Raw genomic sequence first — 12,016 nt, 5'->3', positions numbered from 1 at the left:
TGTCCTGTGCTCCTTCTAGCTTTCTGCTCCACCATTCTGGATATGTAGCTTTTGTCCTTGGTTTCAAGACAGCTCCTTTATCACTAAGCATTGCTTCTGAGTTTGAAAAAGAAACAAGGGAGAATGAACCAAAATCCCTCTCTTTATAAGACTTTGTATTTTCATTCAGAAGGGTACTCCACTCAAGAGACTTACTTAAGTCCCACTGGTTATACAATGTGGCATGGGAACCTGGAAAACCAATTTTTTAAAAAAATTGCTGAGTGTATAGTGCATTGCTATCCTAAAGAAAATCAGGATTCTTTTAGTAAAAATGATGTCTAGTCAGGCATGCTGGCATGTGCCTGTAGTCCCAGCTACTCAGGAGGCTGAGGCAGGAGAATGGCTTGAATTCAGCAACCAAAGGTTGCAGTGAGCTGGGATCACACCACTGCACTCCAGCCTAGGTGACAGAGTGAGGCTCTGTCTCAAAAAAAACCAAAACCAACCAACCAAACAACAACAATGACGACAACAAAAAATGATGTCAAAGCGAGAATTTGATAACAACAGGGCCTGCTATATATTAAAGAGTTATTTTGCAATTAAAAAGCAAAATGAAAGTCATAGCATATAGTAACAATTCAGTAATTCTTACTACCGAAAGGATTATACTAATGTGTAATTAATATTGTGTGTGTGTGTGTGTGTGTGTGTATATTCCTCCAAGCACACGTTAATCCTTCATGGCCCACATCAAATACCACATCTACTAACACCCTTCTCTGATTCTGCACTCAGATCTTTTTTCTTTATCACTTAATCTGTTATATTAGATGAAACAAGTAAACAAGGATTGTATCGGAAAAATAGAGAACTATAGAATTCAGAGGAGAGTTAGCTCCTGTAGGTTCTATAGGAACCTATAGAAACATGGGAACTTGAATAAATTTCATGGGGGTAAACACCACCAAACCTGTGTTTTTAGCTTCTTGAGCTACCATAGCAGGAATTGATTCCTACCAGGTTCCACAATGGGATTGCTCTTAAATAGGTGAGTGCTTTGTTGCTAGACAGATAAAGCACGATTGCTGCCTACTACAGGGTCACATGCACATAAGTGGTTGACTTTGGTCAAATGACACTATGATAGCTCAGTGATTGAAGAAATGTCTATTTGTTCACCAAAATTCTGCTGAGTAACTGTAATAAGAATAAGAAGGAAATTGTTTCAGAGAAAATTGCATGAATACATTTAGAAGAAGTAACACATGGTTTTAATTCAGAGAATGAGAGGTGGAATGATTTAGTTTAGACGTGGGATGAGAAAAGGCACTTACTAACAGCTTAAAAAGCAAAACAACTAAGAGACATAATATAGAAATTGAATATATTTGAATAGTAGCATGACAAGGTCACATCCATGCCTTAAGAAACTTTATCTGGTCTGTTAGTTGTATAAAAAAGCAGAAACAATAATTTCCTGAATATAGGTAATAGATCTAACTATGGGATCTGAAGTGGGGGTAAATAGAAAGGAATCGGTGAGAAAATTAGGAAAACAGTGGGGGAAAATTGCCATTGGAGATTGTATTTAGGAAGCAAGGATGGACGCTTTCAAGATCTCCTATGATGTCAAGCTTGGGTGAACCGGTGCTGCCAGAAAAGCAATGGAGAAACAAAAGGCATGATAGGCAGAGGAAGAAGATAAGAAGATGCATGTTGTATATGTTGCGTTTGATATCCCAATGGAATATCTAGGAGAAAACATGCAGAATTTGAATTACACAACAGATGCTTACCAAAGAACAGAGCTGATGGTATAGAAAACATTTTGCCATTTCTTATAATTTTCTACAGTTTCCTCTACTCTTGTATTCTCATTCTCACCAATCACTCAGTTATTTTGCATATGTCTAGTTCTATGTAATTTCTACATTTGTCTGTATAATGTTATCTCTGTAAGGTGAGTTATCTCTGTACACCATAGGCACAATTTTCCCTACAAGAGGAAATTGAGTCTCAAAAAGAGCCTACTTACTTTTCTTCTTACTAATGAATGAAAAGGAAATGTTAATCATCATCTTTCCCCCAATCGGTGAGATATGAAAAAAATTTGGGGTCCATGCGAAATCATCATTATGTTTAAACTGTAACTCTTTACAAATGTATGATCTCCTAAAGCTTTCCAAGATCTAGTATCTCATCTGTTGGCAGATTTTTCAAATGAATTCCTACTCCATGTAAAACAGTCCATTTACATTTTTAAAATCTTGTCAGTATTAACCAGATTATTCCTTCTAATTATTCTTTAGGTCCGATCTTAGAAAACTATTTGAAGCCATCTGTTATTTAAATTCAAGTTTATTGCACTTAAAAGAACAGAACTTGATTTATATGATGTCTGAATTGTTCTGATATGTATAGAATAATAACTTGGCAGGATCTCATAAACAGCAGTTATAGTATAGTACAAAGCTATGGTATACCTGCCACTGAGATTCATTATCACACACATCTTCTAAGGGCATCTAAAGGGCATACACATTTCAGAATTCTGTCTGTAATCACTATATGCCCTGCTGATATGCAACCAGAAAAACTACTCTTAGAAAAAAAAAAAAGGTGCATTTCTAGTTTTCAGAACACAAACTTCTCAGATACACAAACAAGGCTGCAGTTTAGTGTGAGACTCAATATCCAAGTATATTTGTGGGAACTAAAGCTTCAGTGGAAAGAAGCATTAGGTAGATTTTTCAGATTTGTCTCAACATGGCCAGCTCCATCTATTACACTGTCTATATTCTATGTGCATAGGGTAGATAAAAGGCTCTGTAATGTGTTAAATAGTATCCCAAAATATTAATGTTGCTGGGAACCTCAGAATGTGTCCTTATTTGGAAATATAGGGTGTTTGCGGACAAAATTAGTTTTGTGGATGAATGAAAGTGGGCCCTAATTCCAATAAATGGCGTTCTATAAGACCACATGAAAACACACAGTGGGAGGAAAGCTATAAGACAATAGAGTCAGATTTTGGAGTAAGTGACAAGTCAAGAAGCACTGAGGATTGCCAACTACTACTAGAAGCTAGAGCTTTCAGAGGGAATATAGCCCTGCAGACACCTTTCTTTAAGACTTCTAGGCTTCAGAACCATGACAGAGTACATTTACTTTGTTTTACGCCACCAATTTGTTACAGCAGCCTAGGAAACTAACACTGGTTCTAAATGACACATTGACAACTCTAATTCTATTTGCTTCCCTTACATAAGCAGAGGATCACTTAAGGTGATACCATCTCCACACTCTTCCCATATCCTTGGTAAGTAATTGTGCAAACATAGGGATAAAACACATGCATTTTCGTATCTTTATGCAAAAGCGTCTTCAAATAAAAAATAATTTAAGAGAAATGCTAATCAAGTTTAAAATGACATTTTAATTCATTTCCTTTCATTAACAATTCTTATTGCCTTCCTAAATGTGCAAATTATTGGCACCCAAGGGACCCAAGGGAGTAAGAAGAGTATGACATGATGACAATATCTCTTTCTTGAAACACTTAAATTTATTCATAAGAACCTGGTCCTTTTGCTTCTTTCTTACCATTTCTGAGGTATATGAATCAGTTCTTGGCCTCAAGTCTTTGGTAATTTTTTGGTGGGCTTGTTTACAAACTACAAATGTTTTGTAGTGTCTGCTGTCACCACAGTTCTGATGGCCCCAAATCCTCAATCTTCTTTTATCATTAATCTGATTTGGAGCCTGATATCTTCAACTGCTTTCCGTAGTTGACTGACTTGTTACTTCAAACTGAACATTGTGCAGAATGCAAGATCTGCAATCAACAAGGTGCTATTTGGTAATATTAGTCACATTCTTTTCTTTGTGCTTTTGTCCCCCCTTATAAGGACTATTTTCTTTCCCGCCCCACACCAATAACAAACAAGGATGCAACAACAACAATGACAACAGATCTAAGTGGAATCTTGGAAGCATGCTTGCAAAGCTGATGCTTCCTCCTGCATACGCTAGCTAAGACCAGACAGGGGGTAGGAGGAAAAGAGACAAGATTGTGACTCCAAAGTGTAGACGGGGGATTCACCAGAATGACAGACCCAGGAAGGTGGGATACTCACCATGCTAGAAAAAGAACATCCATCTGAAGAGTGAGGAGGGGATGAAAGAGAGACAAAAGAATAGATTCATCCTCTAGGGATAAAATAATTGAATGTCTTGCATACATATATAATATATGCAGCATAGGAAAAAAAGTTACTTGTGACTATACAAAGCTATTTTTATATTATTTCCTTTAATCTTCAAAACAACTCATTAATAAATATTGTCACCATTCCTCACTAGAGGAAATTGAAAGCTTAAACAAGATGCCCAAGGACACACAGCTACTAACTGCTGGAGTTAGAACACACTTCCTCTGACTATAAATCCACCGTCCTCTTTCCAAATTACTTTAGTTTATAACCCATGATTTATTTGCTTTTCTCTGCACTCTGAGAACTTGATAAGTAAAATTACAAATGCCTTACCCAATCATTCAAGGAAAAAAATTATTCTCCCCTTATTCTCTACTAATTTCATATATGAAACACCTAATCATGTTGCTAGGCTCACAGCTTGCTATATCCCCTACAGGAAAGAAAAAAATCCTGCCACTTATGTATATGTATTTTTTTTTCCCTCCCTGTGAAATGTCCTTTTCCTGATACAAGTCCTCCCTAAATGTCAAGATTCAAACACATCATTCTCTGTTCATTTTCTTAGCTAAGGGGCAGTAGTCAAGGTGAAGGTGATTTAAGCCTAGAGCTAAGGAGCCCTAGGTAGTATCATGTGTTTTGAGTTAAAAAAAAAAAACAAAAAAAAACCAAAAAAAAACTGTTCATTTTTTTCCGAGCCTTGAGTTTTCCTCCCAAGGACTACTTCCTGCTATCTACTTCCGTAAGAAAATGTTTCAGGCTTTGGAACCAGCAATATAAGAATAGAGCGAGAAGGGGTTTATAAAAGATGGACCCAATTATAGCAGTCTGCATTTTCTTATAATACTGGTGACAGCAGGAAAGTTGTGAAGCTGCTTTTAAGTCTATGATAAATAGACTTAAATAGAAAAAGTTCTGCGGGTCCAAAGTCAATAAAAATGTACATAATGTACTTGGAGTTAGATAGTAAATGAGGTCACAAATGCACTGAATGTGGAACGATTGGAAAGCCAAAGGTATATTTAGGTATATACTACTTAAAAAAGAGAAAGAGAGAGAGAAAAAAAAAATAAGAAAAAGTGAGGCGAGATGCCAGAGGAAATTCGGAAAGAAAGAAATCTATGTACTATGTCAACCTTTACCTTTGACAGGGAAAGCAGCTCTTTAGGGAGTTATACATCCCCATCTTGCAAGTATGTTATCTCTCCTCAGTCAGTGAAATAGCTTCTATCATGATGAGCCTGTTCTTTATTTTCTTTGACACAATTCGACCCATAGAATAAAAATGCTGCTTGTCTATGAAAGTCTTTACCAGGATCCCTGAGCCCAGGGCATTTCCCTAGAAGCAGCCTTTCTCAAATTTATTGTCCATGAGAATTACCTAGGAATCACAAAATGCACATTTTCTAACTTCACCCCCAGAGAGTCTCAGGGGGAGCTTCAAACAGTCACATTTTTAAAGGTTCCCTGTAGATTCTGATGCAGGCTCTTTTTTGCCACACCTGAAACTTATAGGCAGGAAGAAACAAATGCTCAGAGCCCTTCCTATGCACCAGTTAGAGTTCCAGGGGCTTTCTGTGTTCTCCTGTTGTTTTTATTAATAACTCATTAAATTATCACACCACACTCTGAGGTAGATGCTATGAGACCCATTTTACCAATACTGGTAAAAGTCACAGTTAGTAAATAAACAGAATTCAAGTCTCTGGTCTGTCTCCTTGCTGTGCCCTTTTACACTCCATCACATAGGAGTGTGACTGTCTAGGAAAATAGGTTAACTGAGGAGACAAAGAACTCAGGAAGCATACAAATATGTACACAAGACGTGCCCACAAAGGACTAAGTACAGTCAAAAAGAATTGGTGGTGGATTTTCCAATAACCACAGACCCTGATAAGTCTACAGGACCAACCTACAAAAGGAAGTTGGGTGTTGGGTGAAGGACTTCATTATTGGAATCCATCTAATGTGGACTGTGAAAGAAACGTTAAGTTGCCAAGGAGAATAAAAGTTTCATGTGGTTTGTTCACTATGGGAAATGAAAGGTCAAGAGAAAAGTGGGACTTCAGAGGATGAGGAGCGAAATAAGCACTGGAGCCATCTGTGGATGTAGCATAAGATCCATAAACGCATTATTTCATAGGATTTGCAATAGCCAGAAGTCTTGGAAACCAAATTGCAAAGATCAGGAGAGTTTTAAGAAACAGTGGGGAAGAGAAGTTATATTTGTTGAATCTAAAAGGGGCAGCCACCAATCCAAAGAAGAAAATGGAATGTATTGTGTTCCGTTAATCCTGAGACAGATAGATATGATTCAAGGAAAAAAAAAAAAAGATGGAATGACCCAATCCCAGCCACAATGCTGACCTGGCATATTTCCAGGTACTTGCAAATATGTTATCTTATTAAAGCATCACAAACTCCCTGATATGTAGGCAGAATAGGCATCAGTATTCCCAATTTACAGAAAAGGAAATTAACAATTTTGATTACTGTTATTTTTAAAGGTAATTCTTAAAGTCATGTTGTTAGTAAATGTAGCATCTGGGACTGCCCACAGGCATTCTGACTCCTACATTAGTGCTCTCTTCAAATACTGACATTCACAGAGGCATAGATACTACAAAACTCAAGTCTGACAGAAAGTTCTGGTGCCCACTGCACCTACGCATTGTGTAGGTGTGGTGGTTTTAAAGATACATCCATACTGTTTTTGATACTCTTCTTTTCTAGTGGTGGAGTTTACTTCCTCTTGCCTTGACTGTGTGTTGGACTTAGTGACTTGCTTCTGGACAACAGAATAATGCAGAAGTAATGGAATGTCACTTCTGAGGTTAGGTAAAAAAAAGACTGTGGCTTCTGTCTTGGGAGGGCTCTCTCACACTCTCTCCCTCTTGGATCTTGCTTAAGGAAACCAGCTGCCATGCATGAGGATACTCCAGCAGCCTATGGAGAAGTCCATGTGATGAGGAACTGGGGCCAGTCCACAATCACCTGAGTGAACCTGAAAGCGGATCTTCCTCTCACTCAAGCATTGAGTTGACTGCTGGCCCAACCAACAGCTTGTCTGCAACTTCATGAGAGACTCTGACTCAGAAGCACTTAATTAACTCATGAAAACTGTGAGATAAATTTTTGTTGTTTTAAGCCACTAAGTTTGGGGTGATTTGTTATATAGTAATGGATAACTAATATAGCAGGGAATCAAATGATTTTCACATCGCAAGAAATTATGATTTATTAGTCTAACCACATATTTAAACAGAATCTTTGTCCTACTCCAATGGAACCACTTTTTAATAAAAAAGCAAAACAAAACAAAATTGGAGCTGTAGAAATAAATAAGCTTTGACTATCAAGGAAAGCAAATGGAGGCTGATGACCAGGGTATCCTCCCTGTGGAAAGCTGGCCTTCTCACCAAATCACCTCAATATTACTGAACTTGTTCCCATTATCTTTATTATATTAGCAGAAACTGCACAAATTAGAGATTTAATTGAGCTAACAAACATCCCATTAAAAATATGAAATTTCTCTGAGGGTGTTTAAATGACTAGTTATCCACTCATTAGTTGGAATTAAAACCCATTACGCTCCTAATAACTCATTGCTAAAATGGCCTGCATTGAGAAATGGAGGACTTGATGAAGGCAGGCGTCATGGTATTATTTCATTTTGGAGTATTTTGGGGCCTGGCTAGAGGTCCACAGTGGGCTGACACTTTGGAAAGGAATGATAAAGCAGAGAGAGGCATCCTGGGTGGAGTGGCACAATGCCAAAGCTCAATTTAGGCAGTGTATATATACATTTATATATAAGCATATATTCTATAGTTCCTATATTCTATTTATAGTGCCTAGAATAGGCCTTGTAGTCAAGAATAAAGAGCCTTTTCTTCTACTTTAAAATTAACCTGGTACTCATCATATCTTGAGTTCTAATGGGCTACCCTCTAAACCTAACCAAGATTCATAACAGAATTTGATGTGGAAATGAATTTCACTCATACTAACAAATAGGATTTGGAAGACAGCTCGGGTATAAGCTGGGCTAAAGTCTAAAGCACAGTGTGTTAATGTAGAAAACTTAGACTCACAAACAACATTTTTATAGTGTTATCTTTTAAATTTTAAGGATCTTTATGCTTCACTCAAATTACATTCTTTAGTATATTGCTTCTCAAACTTTATTGTGTATACAAATCACCTGGGGAATCTTGTTAAAACACGGATTCTGATGGGACTCAGTATTATACATTTCTAAAAAGCTCCCACGTGATGCTGATGCTGCCAGAACTCAGACCACACATTCAACAGCAAAACTGTAACATACAATTTAAGAGAGCAACTGTAGATTTTCCATGATAAAAAAGATGACTCAATACTGTACCTCATGGTTTTAGGTTTTTGCTACAATCAAGCCACCAAATCACCATGATATTTAATAGTGAAATTCATACTTCTAGACTTAAAGCTAACATCATTTTAATTATTTTTAAATTTAAATTCCAAAACACTAATATAATGGTTAAGAATATAGGTTTGAAGTTAGAAATACATGGATTAAATGTTTAGTTCTGCAACCGTCTAGCTGTGTGACATGGGCAAGTGAACTAGACCGAGCCCAATAAAGAGGAAACCACTTTAGATATTTCAAATGGAAGAGATTTAATATAGGGAACTTATTGCCTGGGTAATGTTAATGCTTAGAAGCCAAACAATGAACAATGAGGCTACCAGGAGAGAATCATAATAGCTAGATAGGGCAAGCCACAATTTTCCCTGTGGCTAGAGGAACCAAAGGAGCAGCCAATGCTGCAGGAGGCTGGTGGAAGCTGGCACCCCAGAGGCTGTCCACAGGGAGCTAGACCCTCATAGGAGATACCACTACTACTAGAGACACTGGGACGTGAGAGCTGGGAATTACTCTGCCTACTGTCTTCCTCCCACCCTTCAATCTCCCTCCAGTGTATTCCATGAGTTGAACTCAGTCATAAGGCTGTCAGCAGGGAAGTCTGAGAAATGTAGCTCCTTGTGATGTGAAGCAGAGCTAGGGAGGAACAGGAAATCGATCTGAGAGCAAACTGGCAAAGGATCAACACAGTGAGTTACTAACGTCCTCTCATACTATATCCAATGTTCTGTAAGGCATCTGCAGAATATGGGCGTTGTGTATTTAAATAAGATGTTACATATAAAGCATTGAGTATAGTGCTTGGTACGTTATTTTTAGCAGCAGCAGCAGCAGCAGCAGCATCTTTTTGTAATGTGACAGCATTTTGCCCCTTCATTCCCTCCTCTCCTTTCACCCATTTTCCTGTTGAATAAGAGTAGGGGTCTTGTGGAGTCTCAGAGAGATAAGAAATAATAAAATAATACACTCAAGCTATGCTGTGAGAAATTAAGAAAAAAAAATATCTGCTTGTTCCATCTACATGATAGAATCAGAAAAGCATAAAGGCTTCCACTGGGCACACAGCAATAACAAGTTCTCAGTGATGTAGACTTAGGAGTCATGCTCATATCTGCAGACTGTTTAAGGACCATCTTTTGGATTGTGCTGAAGACTTTGGAGAAAATGCTTTCATCCACACATAAAGGCTAGCTGTGTGACCTGGAAAGTGACTCAATGGAAAGGGGCAATTGTTCATGGTATCCTTATCTGGATTTCAGGAGTATTGAGCTTGACTGGTATCTCGAATTTTTTCCCTCTTGACTAGGACCACATGTGCATGCAATTCCAGATGTTGTGGTCATAACTGAGAAGATATATCATTATCAAGGCACTAACAGTCTTCAATGATTAAAAGAACTGTTTTTCTCCATAGACTTGTTTTCCAAGTTAAGTTATCAAAAGCTTACAAAATAGACAGTTGTCTCTGCCAGGTTATATTGCAAAGAAATCAGAGTGTTGGCTAATAGCTCCTCAGTGGAAGAAAACATAAGCAAGCATATTTGTATTCTGGCCTGTGCTCCTACAGCATAGGGAGTGCAGCATTCTGTTTAGCAGTTCCATCCTGGTTCATCTTGTTTGGGAGTTAGCAAGCAAAGCCAGTATACAACATAACAGTGTCCCCCGAAGACAACCGTCACAGCTTCAGCTAACTCATTCCAACCTTAAACTAAACCATCTTAATATAGAACTGTTTGAATAGCAAAAGTTATATGGAGAAGCCCATTAAGTTATTTATAAATGAGAAGCCCAAATGTAGAGCTCTGTAATACTTCAGAGCTGCACTGTGATATTTTATTTATTCATTACACATTTATTGAGTTAAAAAATAAACACAAAGCTACAATCCTAGAGACTTTTACCATCTGGCCTATGCTAGGAGCCAAAAGAATTGGTGCAGAAAATGAGTGCTGTGAGTTCTGAGGAAAGAGAATTAGCTGCGGGTTGAAGGAGTCAGAAGGTCTTCAAGGTAGAGTGAAATCAAGTTGGGTTTTGATAGTCTGTTTGAAGCTTGCCAGGTGGAACAGATGAAAAGGATGCTTCTGCCTGAGAGAACTGGCTTTGTCAATTGCTTTGTGGTGGGAATGAATGAGTTGGTTGAGCAAGGAGATTAAATAAGGTAGGGTTCAAGAACCTGGAATTCATAGCTAGTCTGGCTAAGTTAGAACCTTGCCTTCACCATTTAGTAATTTATAAATAATATTGGCTGCATCACGTAACCTCAATTTCCTCAAGTCCAAAATAGGAATGGTACTAGTGCTTGATTTATGGGGTTATTTCAAGTATCCACAAAACAAATGCAGAGGAACAGCCTAGCATATTGTAAGCGCTCAGTCAACATTCAGCTACTATTATGACTTCCTTCTTCCAACATATATATTGAGTGCCTGCTATAGAGAAAGCAAAAGAGTAAATTGAGTCAGAGTATGAAATGCTTTGACTATAGGTGAAAGTACAGACATGTTTTCCTGCTGAAATAGAGGGGTCGCTGGAGACCCTGGGGTTAGGCAGGGACATGACAAGGGCTATTTTTAAGAATTAATCTAGTAGTATAGTGCACACAATGTGTCATTCAGCAACGTCTTTTATAAACCTTTAATGAAGCAGTAGAGAAAATTAAGATGAGAAATCTCTTGGCACCATAAAAGGCATTTAATTACTAAGGAATAAATTTGGAGGCCCTTACAAATAATTGAGATTCCCACAAGTCACTAGTCCTCAAGAAAGGGGACTCCATCCCAATTCAGAGGCAGAGCTTTACCCTTCTAGCCCAATCAATGGTAATCTCCCAGAAACTGGTTTTGGGAGTGGGGTCATGTGATCCAGTGTTGGCCAATGAGCTGCGAACTAATTCTGTTGACAGAACTTGTTTTACTTAGGAAGGCAACCCCAAGGAACATACAGACTGCTAACATGCAGCCACCAGGGCTCTGGGTGTTTGTGGGTTCTTAAGGGTAGAGTGTGCAGGGCAGGTAACCCACAGTTCTTCCTGTACTCAAAATGTGGAGCAACAAATTGCAATGGCAGTAGCTAATACCACAGGAAATGTGGCTATCATCTCTTTAGAGTCTTCAAGTATGGGGTAAACAAGCACAAGGGCTAGCATTCTCAGGGACATTAACTTTGATCTGAAGAGCTAGAGCAGCAGTTCTCAACCTTATGTTTCTGTGCTGATTTACCTAATGAAAGAGTTTCTCATCTAGAAAACACTCCTGTGGGTGGACTTGGGTTATTAGCAATGCCTAGCCAGCTGCCTTCAACTCTACCTCCTTCTTTCTCTCAATAAATTTATCTAAATGAAAGTATATTATAATTAGAGGAATGACTACTCTAATTTATTTATTAATAAAGTAAATTATTCACC

General features: G+C 38.0%; 1 protein-coding gene across 3 annotated transcripts in view; it reads right to left on the bottom strand.

Moving 5' to 3' along the window:
- Positions 1-12,016, bottom strand: part of KCNIP4 (potassium voltage-gated channel interacting protein 4) — a 1,194,812-nt gene that overhangs the window by 583,161 nt on the left and 599,635 nt on the right. The window lies entirely within an intron of this gene.

Source organism: Chlorocebus sabaeus, chromosome 27, assembly GCF_047675955.1.
Source record: "Chlorocebus sabaeus isolate Y175 chromosome 27, mChlSab1.0.hap1, whole genome shotgun sequence".
Classification (NCBI taxonomy): domain Eukaryota; kingdom Metazoa; phylum Chordata; class Mammalia; order Primates; family Cercopithecidae; genus Chlorocebus; species Chlorocebus sabaeus.
Note: the sequence above shows the minus strand (reverse complement) of the source record. Positions and strands in the feature narration are given on the sequence as shown.